The following is a 13,106-nucleotide window of genomic DNA, read 5'->3' on the forward strand; positions in this document are numbered from 1 at the left end:
TGATTTTTGTTTGGCTATCAAACTGGATAAATGGGTTCTTTTTCTAAGTTCAATACGTGTTCAGTGTAAAACTAGTATTTGGTGGGAAGGGAGTCAAGCTTTGTATGTAAAGACTGGAATCCTGTTTCCCACAATTAATGAAACAGTGATCAGAAGTTAGATTGAAGCCAACACCACAGCCCTGAATTAACAATATTTAAAGGAGCAGATAGATATAATTATAGCCTGGTACCTCCTCTCTCTTTCTGAGCACAGCAGAGTGGCCAAATTTCTGGCCACAACCTCCTTATTCCCCCTCTCGTGGTAACCAAAGTCTCAGGTTGAGAAAGTTATGTGGGGAGATAGGTTAGAGATGTCTATTCTGCCTCACTTGGAGCACACAGCAACCTCTCCATACTACATGTGGGGAAAAACCCTCGCAACTCATATATAAGATGAAAAGAGTTTTTATGTAAAGAAAAACTTTCTAACAAATAGGAATAGCCAAAAATAGAGGGATTGTTTCAAGTACTAGTGTATTCTACTTCATTGGAGTTCTTCCTCAAAAGCTGGGTAATCCTTCCTCCAGGATGGTGCAGGGAAGAATTTTGTTCAGGTGTTTGTTGGCCTATAGGTAAAAAAATACAAGCAATTAATCAAGATACAAAGCACCTTCCCCCAAAATATAAATGCTGCAAATATATGTAAAAAGTTTTTGAAAGAAAAGTATCAACCATAAATGAGCACATAAAAACATGTTAATAGTAATATAATAATAGTAAAAGAAATTACTCTCAGATTTCAATTCACCGCATTGATCAGAGTTCTTAAAACTTTCAAAGTTACTTGTCTTTATAATATTGTTGTTAATATAAATGTTGTAATACTGATTCTAATCACTTCAATCATATAACAGTTCATACAAGTCTTGTAAGGTTTCTCTGAAACTGTCCCTTCTGGGTCTACTACAAATTTATGTTACACAACCTCAATCGAACCCTCACTGCTACTAGTCAATCTCCTATTATACCTCCCATATCTCCACTCTCCACAGCAGCTCTTCCAAACTTTTTCAATCCCTTCTCAAACCTCCCATGGCTCTCTTTCTCCCTGATTTCTGAGAACCTTGCCTTATACTTTGCAGAAAAAAATGAGACCATTTGCTGTAAGGTTCATCCTCTCCCCTCTTCCTCATCTCAGGTGCTTTCTGCCACTAACGTCATTCCTCTCTCACATGATAAAGTGTCCTTACATCTTAACAGGGTTAAACCCTCTGCTTGTTCAAGTGATCTCATTCTAACCTATCTCCTCCAAAAGACTGTAACCCCTGGCATCCTCACACATTCACTTGTTTTTAATCTCTCCCTTTCTACCTTCCCTTCTGCCTACAGACATTCTGAACATGCTTACAAACATCCTGAACATCCCGAAAAAAATTCTCACTTGACCCTTTTATCTCCTCTATCTGTACCTCATCTGTCCTTTGTAGCTAAACTCCTTGATGAGGTTGTCTACACTAGTGCCTCTACTTTCTCTCTTTGCAGTCTTTTTTAACCCTTTGTATTTTAGCTTCTGACCTTATCATTCCACTGACACTCTTCTCTCCAAAGTTACTAATAATCTCTTAGCTACCAAATCCAATGGCCTTTTCTCTATCAACCACCTTGTAGCCTTTGACACAGCTGCTCATTCTCTCCTTGTTAATCTTTCTAGGTTTTTGAGACACCATTTTCTCCTGGTTCTCTTCCTATCTGACCACTTTCTCTCTGTCTCTTTTGCTCAAACCTCTTCCAAATCATGCATTCCAACCATAGCTGCCAAAGGGATTCTGTCCTGGAATCTCTTCTCCCTCTATACTACTTCACTTGGTGATTTTGTCAGCTCCCATGGGTTTAATTATAGTCTGTATGTTGATAACTCTCAAATCTACCTGATCTGCATAAATTCTAGCCGACTTCCAGTCTTGTGTCTCCAACTGTCTTCAGACATCTTGAACTGGTGTCCAGTAAACATCCTAAACTCAACATGTTCAAAATTGAACTCATGATCTTTCCCCTTAAGCCTCTCTATCTCCTACCTTTCTTATTACTGAAGAGAGCAACAACTCTTCCCTTTCCCTCAGGCTTGCAATGTAGGAGGCATCCTGGACTTATTGCTATCTTTCAATATTCCCCACAAATATCCGAACTGTCGCTGAAGCCTGTCAATTTCACCTTCGCATATCTCAAATACAACCCCTTCTCTCCTCTGACTCACCACTCTGGTGCAGGCCGTCATCACCTCACACCTGGATTATTGCAAAAACTTGCTGGGGGATCTGTCTGCTTCAAGTCTCTCTCACTTCAATCTGTCTTCCACTCAGCCATTAAAATATTTTTCCTAACCGTGCTCAAAAGGCTATAAAAGTGTGCATACCCTTTGACCCAGCAATACCGCTTCTAGGGCTGTATCCCAAAGAGAGCATGAAAATGGGAAATGGACCCACATGTACAAAAATATTTATAGCAGCTCTTTTTGTGGTGGCCAAGAACTGGAAATTGCAGGTATGTGCATCAACTGGGGAATGGCTGAACAAGTTGTGGTATATGAATATAATGGAATACTATTGTGCTATAAGAAATAATGAACAGGCAGACTTCAGAAAAACCTGGAAAGACTTATATGAAATGATGCTGAGTGATGGGAGCAGAACCAGGAGAGCATTGTACACAGTAACAGCCACTTTGTGTGATGACTGACTTTGATGGACTTAACTCTTCTCAGCAATGCAAGGATCTAAACTTCAAAAAACTCATGATGGAAAATGCCATCTACATCCAGAGAAAGAAATATGGAGTCTGAATGCAGATCAAAACATACTATTTGCTCTCTTTTTTTGTTTTGTTTTTTTTTTTTCTTTTTCATGCTTCTTCCCATTCATTATAATTCCTCTATGCAACAGGACTAATGTGAAAATATGTTTAATAAAAAAGTATATGGAGTGCCTAGATCAGATTGCACACTGTCTCAGGAAGGGGAGGAGGGAAGGGAGGAAGAGAACATTTAAAACTTATGGAAGTGAATGTTGAAAACTAAAAATTAATTTTAAAAAAATTTCCTAAATCTCAGGTCTGCTTATAACAACACCTTAGTCCACAAATTCCAGTTACTCTTTATTTTTTCCAGGATGAAATACAAAATGCTCTATTTATCATTCAAAGTACCTCATAGCCTAGCCTTCTCCTACTTTTCCAATGTTCTTACACCTTACTCACCAACAGTTACTCTTTGATCTAGTGGCAGTGGCCTTCTGGCCATTCCATGGATAAGACACTCAGCTCTGGGCACTTTCTTTGACTGTCCCCTATGTCTTAAATGCTCTTCTTCCTCCTCTTGCCTATTGACCTCCCTAGCTTCCTTTAAGTCCCAATTAAAATTCCTTTTTATAATGAAAGACTTCCCCAGTCTCTCTTAATTCTAATGCCTTCTATCTGTTAATTACTTCCTATTTATCCTCTATCTAATATGCTTTGTATATGTTTTTTACATGTTGTCTCCACCATTAGACTGTAAGATCCTTAAGGGCATGCACTATCTTTTGCCTCTTTTTTGTATCCTCAACACTTATCTTAGTGCCTGGCACATAGTAGGTGCTTAATAAATGTTCATTGATTGATTGATTATGGTGCAATAATATTCATATATCATAATTTCTTTTGCCCATCCCCAACTAAAGGACTTCTCTTTTGTCTCTAATGCTTTGCCACCACATGAAAAAAAAGAGCTGCTAGAAATTCTTTTGTAGATATGTCTTTTTCCATTTTCTTTGATCTCTTTGAGATATAGGCTTAGTAGTTGTATTCCTGAGTCAATGGTTATATACAGTTTGGTGATTCTTTGAGAACAGTTTCAAATTGCTTTCCAGAATGGCTAAATCAATTCACAGATCCAGTACATTTTTGCGCTTATCTTCCCATAGCACCTCCAACCTTATCATTTTACTTTTTTTTACCATATTCCCTCCAAGATATTCCCTAATTTATCATATATATGCATATATATCTTGTTTGTACATAGATGTTTGTGCATTTTCTCCCCATTTGTCCATATGTCACTCAAAAGCAAGGACTGATTTTTACCTTTGTATCCCCAATACTTAGCACAATACCTGACACATTGTAAGCACTCAGTAAATGCTTTTTGACATAACTATATCTATTTGCATCTTTGCCAATGAAATGAGTGGGAGGTAGAGCATCAGATTTATTTCACTTTGCATTTCTGTAATTATCTGAAACACTTTTTCATATAGCTATTGATAGTTTATATTTATTCCTTTGAAAATTGCCTCTTTATATTTTTGACCATTTATCAAATAAGCAATGGTTCTTGTGCTTATAAATTTCCATCAGTTTCCTTTGTATTATGGAAATGAAACATCTAGGAGAGAAACTGCAAAAAATATTGATATCAGATATCAAACTACACTGCAGAGCAGTAATCAGCAAAACTACTTAGTACAGCTAAAAACCAGAAGTAGATCACTGAAACAAAACAACATGTAGAAGCAAATTTTTAGGCTACTGTTTGATTTTAGAAAATAGACATGCGACAACAACAAATGTAGAGAGAATGAGGAAAAAATAAGCAAAGGAAAGTTACTCATACAATAATAAATATTATGGGGTAGGAGAATATCAGGATTTTTTTCTGGTTAACCATTTCCCATGTTTTAAATGGCAGCCTGATGACTCAAATAAGATCTGGGCACTATTTTCCACATCATTTTTTATAATATATCTTTCATGTGCTCCTCCAATATTTTTTGTCTTTTCTATTTAATTTTTTATATATTATTAAATGTTTTAGTTCTTTCTTCCATTCTCCTTTTCATTGTAATTATTTTGCACCAGTTTTTCAGCTAGTATTCTAATCTTTGTATTCTCCTTCAGAGTTTTTCCAGAAGAAATTTTTCATTACTTAATCTACCATTGATTTATTTTATTAGGGCTTCTTCCTAAGATTTTATGCGCAATCCATTCCATTTTCTCTACTCAATATTGTTGTGTCAGTACGGCTTTCTCATGGAGGGCTATCCTTATATTCCCTTACCCCATAACACTTCTTAATTTTACTAACTTTCCTTCAATTGTTTATTTTTCATTTTCTCTACTTTTTTGTTGTGGTTTGCTTACAGTGATCCACAACTCAATGTTTTCTTCCTATACCAAGTTCTTTGGATGATCACTATTTTGTAGTATTATTTGATATCTGATATTACCAGGCCACTTTCTTTTACCAGATCCTCTTCCAGATCATGCTCTCTATCTTCCTTTTTGATTTCAATTCAATCATTTCCAGAGATATATCACATTAATTTCCTCATAATCTACTTAGGTCTTTAGCATCTTTTTCTTTTCTTTTCCTTTCTTTTCCTTTCCTTCCCTTTCTTTTCTTTTCTTTTCTTTTCTTTTCTTTTCTTTTCTTTTCTTTTCTTTCTCTTTTGACTTTGATTTATCCAGCTTTGAAATTTGTACATCCAGGTCCCCCACTCTTTGAGCTTTGCTTTCTATTTTTTCCTAAGTCATTTGTATCTCCATTAAGCATTTAGATGCTATGCCATTTGGTTCATACATGTTCAATATAGATATTTATGTCTTTTATGTGCTGCCTTTCAGCAAAGTATACTTTCCCCATTCACCTCTTTTTATCACATCTATTTCTGCTATTGCATTGGTTGGGATTGCTATCCTTGATTTCTAAGTTCACTTGAAGCATAATGGCTTTTGCTCAAGTGCCTTATTTTAATTTTGTGTGTGTCTTTATGTTTCATAGGTCCTTCTTGTAAAGGACATATTTTTGATTCCTGGGTTTTTATAAATCTTTTGTGCCATCTTTTGTTTTATAGGTGAGTTAATTCCATTCATATTCACAGTTACGATCATTAATTTTGTATTTCCCTTCATTCCATTCTCTTGTACATTTTCCTTTCTTTATTACTTATTTCCATTTTTTTCAAAGAAGAATAGGGTAGTAGTAGAGGAGTGTGCCCAACACCAATGTTCTATGCTTTATACAATAATCTTTTTTTAAAGTAAATTTCTTTATTTCACAAATTATCCATCTTAAAGCAAATTTTTCTTCCTTTTTATGTTTAGACACTTTTAAGACATTTTCCACATAACTATTTCTTGTAGTATCTTACAGAGAACTATGTGGAAGATTCCAGGATAAGATTTCTAAGATGACTTTACATGGAATACTTATAAATGTCTTTTGGAAAAAGTATTAGAAGGATAGTGTTGAAAAGAGTTTGTCCTGGTGGCATGTACAAAGTAAGGTTTACTGATACACTTTTTCTTCTGATGTAGGTTGGGTTGGTTGTTGATACATATTGGTATTTATAATTCCAAATTCTTTTTATTATTATTTTTTATTTTTATTTTTAGTTTGCAACATTCAGTTCCACAGGTTTTTAGGTTCCAAAATTTCTCTCCCTCCCTCTCTTCCCCCCTCCCCCCAAGATGGCATGTAATCCAATGTAGGTTCCATATTTACCTTCACGTTGAACTTATTTACATAATAGTCTAGTTGGAAAGAAGAATTATAACCAATGGATGAATCATGACAATGGAGAAACAAAACCAAAAAAGAAGGAAAAAGAAAAAAAAAGCAAATAGTTTGCCTCCATCTGCATTCAGACTCCATAATTCTTTCTCTGGATGTGCATAGCTTTTTCCATCATGAGTCTTTTGGGAGCTGTCTTTGAGCCTTGTATTGATGAGAGGAGTCAAGTCTATCAAAGTTAGTCCTTACAGATACTGTGTGTCTGTAATCATGTATATTGATCTCCTAGTTCTGCTCCCCTTACTCAGCATCAGTTCATATAAATCATTCCAGGATATAATGAAGTCCATCTGCTCCTCATTTCTTATAGCACAATAGTGTTCCATTACATTCATATACCACAATTTGTTTAGCCATTCCCCAATTGATGGGCATCCCCTTGACATTCAATTCTTTGCCACCACAAAAAGAGTTGCTATGAATATTTTTGTACATACAGGTCCCTTTCCCACTTGTCTGATCTCTTTGGGATATAGCCCTAGAAGTGGTATTGCTGGGTCAAAGGTATGCACATTTTTATAGCCCTTTGGGCATAGTTCTGCATTGCTCTCCTGAATGGCTGGATCAGTTCACAACTCCACCAACAATATTATGCTCTTTTGTCTCTCTTCTCTTCTCCTACAGATACTCCATTCAAAAGTTATTTATTATCCTTTTTTCTTTTATTTTAAATCTCTCTTCATAACTTCTCAGTCAAGCTTAGACTTTATTTTGCTTATGACTAATATATTTTTGAATATACCATCTTCATCCTCTATCTTTGTTCTCAAGTTTTCCTATTTAATTAGATATATTTCAATGCCAAACTGTGTATTTGTGTCTTTTCTAGCTTTCTTTGACCAGTTTAGATGAAATTGAGGTTCAAGTGACACCTGCTCCCTATGTACCCTGTCTTACATAACTCCTTCTACAATTCCAATGTCATTTAGAATCCAAGGGGGCACTTTTACCATGCCCTCCATTAGAATATAAACACTTCATTTTTGCTAGAGTTCTTTCTGATTGTTGTCTTTCTTTCTGATTTTTGTCTTTCTCTTGGACCCTGAATCGGTATTTCAAAATTACTCATCAGTTCTGGCATTTGCATCAGGAATGAAACATTTAAGATCTGAATTATGTGTCTTTCTCCCCAAAACCTCCTCTTTTCCTGATATTCTTTCTACTATTTATGTCATCCGGGCTCACAACCTGTGTCATTCTTGACTCTCCTCTCTCTCTCTGTCTCTCCCTCTCTCTCTCTCTCTCTGTTTTTCTCTCTCTGTCTTTCCTTCTCTGTCTCTATCTCTCTCTCTCTTTTCCTCTCTCTTTCTGCCTCTCTCTGTCTCTGTCTCTCTCTCCTCCAGTTAATCAGTTGTTTAATTCTATTGATTCAACCTTCACAAGCTTTCTTATATATACTTGTTGAAGCCCAGCAGCTTGTGATGCAGAAATTCTGAGGAAAGAGGCAGTCTCAACTTAATTAAGGGATTTACCTATAGGAGTCCCTGGCAATTAGCACCTTGTGATAGACAGCCAGCAAGCAAGGAATACCATCAACCTCCTTCCACAAGCTGCTGATCTGAAATGACACTCTTTTCTCTTCTTTGATATTGCTACCACTCTGCTACAAGTCCTTATCATCTCATACCTATACTATTGCAACAGAGTTTGACCTCTCTGCCTCAAATCTCTCCCCATTCAAGACCATACTCCATTCAGCCAGCAAAGTGTTTTCCCAAAGTGTAGGTTTTGTCATATCACCCTACCCCATGCAGCTAACTGTGGCTCCTTATTGCTTTCAGGATCAAATACAGAATTATTTGTCTGGATATTAAAGCTCTTCATAACTTGGCTCCCTCCTACATTTCCTGTCTTAATACACCTTACCAGTATGTACTCTGTAATCCAGTAACACTGGACTCCATGCTGTTTCTCAAACTAGATAACGCGTCTCCCTACTCGATGAATTTTCACTGGCTGTCCTCCATGCTTGACTTTCTCTTCCTCCTCATCTCTATCTCCTGTATTCCCTGACTTTTGCCAGATCTCAGCTAAAATTCCACCTACCATAAGGAGTCATTTTTGATCCTCTTTGATGTTAGTGATTTTTCTCCGAGATTATCTCCCACATGTAAAGTATATATCTTGTTTGTACATAGTGGTTTGCATATTTTCTCCTGCTTTATATCATAAGCTCCTTGGGAGCAGGGCCTGTCTTTACATTTCTTTGTATTCCCAATACCATACATGTTGCCTGCGCATAATAGTCGTGTAATAAATCTTTGTTAATTTGACTTAACTTGACCTCTTGGAAGACCTCTGTTTCACTGAAGGTTCATTTTTTCCACTGTGGGATAATATTTTGATTTTTGAGCAAGTTATTTTTGGTATTAAGTCTGTTTCTTTTGTCTTTTGAAATATCATACTCCATGCTCTTTGTTCCTTTTAAGTGCTAGCTTAATCTTGTGTGATTCTGACTGTTCCCACTGGTATTCAAATTTATTCTAGTCACCTGAAGCATTTTTTTCTTTAACATTAAAGCTCAGGATTTTTGTTATGACATTTTTGGGAGTTTTCTTTTGGTGAGGTGAGTTTCTTAAAGGGGGTAATATGTGGATTCTTTGTATTTTCACTGTGTCTTCTTCTTCTGAACAGTTACCCCTCATGATTTCTTGAAATATGATATTCAGGCTATTTTTGGGGGGGAGGGGTCATGGCTTTCAAGTAGTCCAGTGATTCTTAAATTGTCTCTCCTTGATTGATTTTCCAGGTCAGTCATTTAGATAGCTAAGATACCTTAGATTCCAAAGATTATTTTCTCATATTTTTTAACTTTCATGTTCCTTGTTGTCTACTTCAGCTATCAACTTCTGTTTGGTCTCTTTTAGTTTTCAACAGTGAATTACTTAGATACAGTTTTGTGCTTCTTGTACTAAGTTGTTATTTGTCCTTCTAAGCATCTCCTCCACAGCTTTTCCAATTGTTTCCTCAAGAGCTCTCATTTCATTTATGACATCATTTTTTTGGTTTAACTCTCTTCCTTTCTTCTAGTAATTATAATTGACTTTATACCCAAATTGTGTTTTCCTTTGAGGCTTTACAAGTAGATATATGAAGTCATCCTCCTCTTCCAGATTTGTGTGTTGGAAACCCCTGGCACAATAATAGCTCTTTATCATTAGAGTATTTTTTGTTTACTTATTGTTCTGGCTTTCTTTCTCAGATTGTGACTTGATCCTATGTCACAACCAGTCTCTGCCCTTCTAAAGGGATTGCTGTAGTAATGACTGCCTAATCTGGGATCATTACACTACATTCTCAAGGTACTGAATGCTGTATCCTTTACATGGGAGACAGCCCTGGGAGATGAAAACTTTCAGCAGGTCCTATATGATCTGTTCAAAGTGAATTCAGATCACTGTTTCAGTGGAATTTCCAGGCCCCAGACTTCAGTTTGGGTCTAGGCAAAACCACTAAAATCTTGCCTGTAAGTGAAGTTGTCTCCTGCATTAGACTATGAGCTCCTTGAGAGAAGGGACTGGGTTTTTTTTGTCTTTGTTGTGTATCCTCCTCAGTGTTTAGAATAATGGATGACATATACAAGGTGCTTAATAAATATGTAGTGACTGACTGACTGACAGTGGGCCTTATCAGCCTGCTGAATTACAGCTTCAGGGTGACAGGACTGCCTGTGTATCCATTGTTTTAGCCTAATAGTTGAATCTGAATCCTTCTCTGCAATCAGACAAGTAGTGCTGCAGACTTGGTATGAATCTAGGGGGTGAGCGCACAGTTCCTCTCTGGTTTCTGAACTCAGAGCAAACATTCTGCCAGTATATTTTGTTCCATAGTTCTTGCCCTGGTCATTCACCTCTGAGACTAGGCTGGAAAAATGAATCAATGTGATTTCTCCCAAGTTTTTCTCATATTCTTAGGTCTTAAATATTTGTTGGAGTAGTTGTGAGGTGATCTGAACTATGTTTTCCTATTCCACCGTCTTTGCTGGTCCAACTGCTATATTTCTGATCTTGTTCACCATTTATGTTATTGTCTCCCTGGCTCTGCACCTCCCTCTTCTTTCTTCCTTTTTTGTACTTGAGGCTGGTGATTCATAGACCACAATCTGCTTTGGGGACAATATCTTCCTGAAACACTGTTAAGGAGTTAACTGTGAGAATCAGTGTCTAGAATTATTAAAGCCATGAGGGCGACAAGATTTCATAGATAACACATGGGCTATGGGAGAACTTTCTCAAAGAAATTGAATGAAGTTAGATAGGTAGATAGACAGATAGATAGATAGATTCACATATACATATATAACCCATTTGTATGTTATATATAATATACTCATATGTATGAAGATTGATAATACCACTATTTTAATAAAATCTCGTGGCATAATAAAATGTCCTTTTAACTCCCATGATTTTCTGCTTTGAATTCATTTTGTTCTATCTAAGACAAAATATATATTTTGTTTTTCATGATTTAGCATTAGTTTGATTAAATTTGGAAAGGCAATGATTCATAGTGGATTGGGAGCTATGCTCGAAGGCATGGGTTCAATCTCATCTCTGACTCCTACTCGTTGTAGAACCCTGGACAAATCACTTAAACTCTCAGTCCTCTAGGCCAGAGGTATCAAACTTGTAGCACATGGGTCTTCATTTGGCCTGTAACAATACTGCTGCTGAACCATATTAAAGAACAATAGGGAATTACCTAACAAAATAAATGAAAATACAATAAAATGGATAATGTTAATATGTGGTTTTCTAAGGCAATATGCACCCACAGAAATCCTTACATATGGTTTAATGGCCCCCATTTCTATTTGAGTTTGATATCACTGCTCTTGGCCACTCTCTGAGAGAAGGTGCCCTTGTACATATATATGTCTGTATGTTGATGTGTATATGTATATACACACATATGTATGCACATAGAAATAATGTGTCTATATGAACATGCATTTAAATATACATTATATGTATGTATATATGTGTATATATACATATATATTTGTATAAATGTGGTTTCCCTTAGTAATGTATGCTGAATTCTAATTTTTAATTCATTCTGTGACTTCTCTGAATTTTCTTGGGGACTTTCACCTATTTGTATTTTGAATTATAATCATTAGGTTTGGCTTTCTTCCATATTTCTATTTGATGTGAATTCATACTTTCTTAATCTTATTATTTAAATTATTAATCCAATCTGAGCAGAACCCTTCTAAACAAAGTCCCCTTGTCACACTAATAACTATTTAGGTTTCCTTAATTTAGAATTTCCCTTAGCAAAAAAAGAAGCTTTGTTTAGAATTACTTTCCCTGACTCCTCTTCCTTTTCTCTCTCTCCCCCCTACCTTTTTTCCTCCCTGTGTTTCACTGAAACATTCTTCTGAAACATTTAATGATTTAGCAATATAATGCTCTGAGAGTTCTTTTTTTTTAGTAACTGTTTTATCTTGGTTATTTTAAATACTTATTTTTTGGCTAGAAGGCTTGTTTGTTGTTCAAAGACTTTCTTGAACTGGATATATTTCTCTGTAAATTTTTCAAAGTCTATTTTCTTCTCAATATTCATTTTTTTAGTCTTCTTACAGCATGCTGAGTTTTTCGGGGTAGATAATTCTGAGTTCATGGCCCCTGCTTCTTAATTTTGCAATATATTCCAATTTCTGCAAGTCTCTTTTGTCCTCCTTGAAAAATCCATTGTGAATTGAGTTTTCCTTACCAAATTATTTCTCTAAACTCTCCTGGTAAGGTATTATTTCCCCCCTTATTATTGTAGCATTGGAGTTTAATTATACTGTGTCTAGATGTCTTAAGTCTTGGATTCTTCCTCGTGTAGGTCACAGAACCATAGCACTTCAGAGTTTGAAATGATCTTGGTGGCCAGCTGTATTTAAGAAAGTATTCTTTCTACAGTATACCCCACAAGAGTTATCTAGTCTTTGCTTAAAGATATTCTATTTGAGGAATACACTAATCCCCAAGGCCAGCCACTCCACAGTTTGTATTTCACTGGTTATTTCCATCAATTTGGGGAACTTTACTTTCATGATTTACTAAAACATAGTATCCAGATTATTTTTTTAATCTTCTAGGATATAAGTAATTCTGAGATTACCGAATAAGGAGCTATCCTCCAGTTTCAGAACTTGACTACTTGTTTTCCCTTCCTTTCCCTTCCCTTCCCTTCCCTTCTCTTCCCTTCCTTTCCCTTCCCTTCCTTTCCCTTACTTTCCCTTCCCTTCCCTTCCCTTCTCTTCCCTTCCCTTCCCTTCCCTTCCCTTCACTTCCCTTCCCTTCCCGTCCCTTCCCTTCATTTTCTTTCCCTTCTTTTCTCTTCCCTTTCCTAAAAATCAATAAAGTTAATAAAAACAAACAAAAGTTTATAGATCATTATTTTCCTTTACATACTCTATGTTTTGAATGAACTGGACTGTTTGTATTTCCATAAGCATGACATTTAATTATCTATTTTAAGGGTCAAGGAACTATGTCTCTCAGGTCATCCTACAAGCTAGGAAT

The sequence above is a fragment of the Trichosurus vulpecula genome, chromosome 5 (assembly GCF_011100635.1).
Source record: "Trichosurus vulpecula isolate mTriVul1 chromosome 5, mTriVul1.pri, whole genome shotgun sequence".
NCBI classification, from domain to species: domain Eukaryota; kingdom Metazoa; phylum Chordata; class Mammalia; order Diprotodontia; family Phalangeridae; genus Trichosurus; species Trichosurus vulpecula.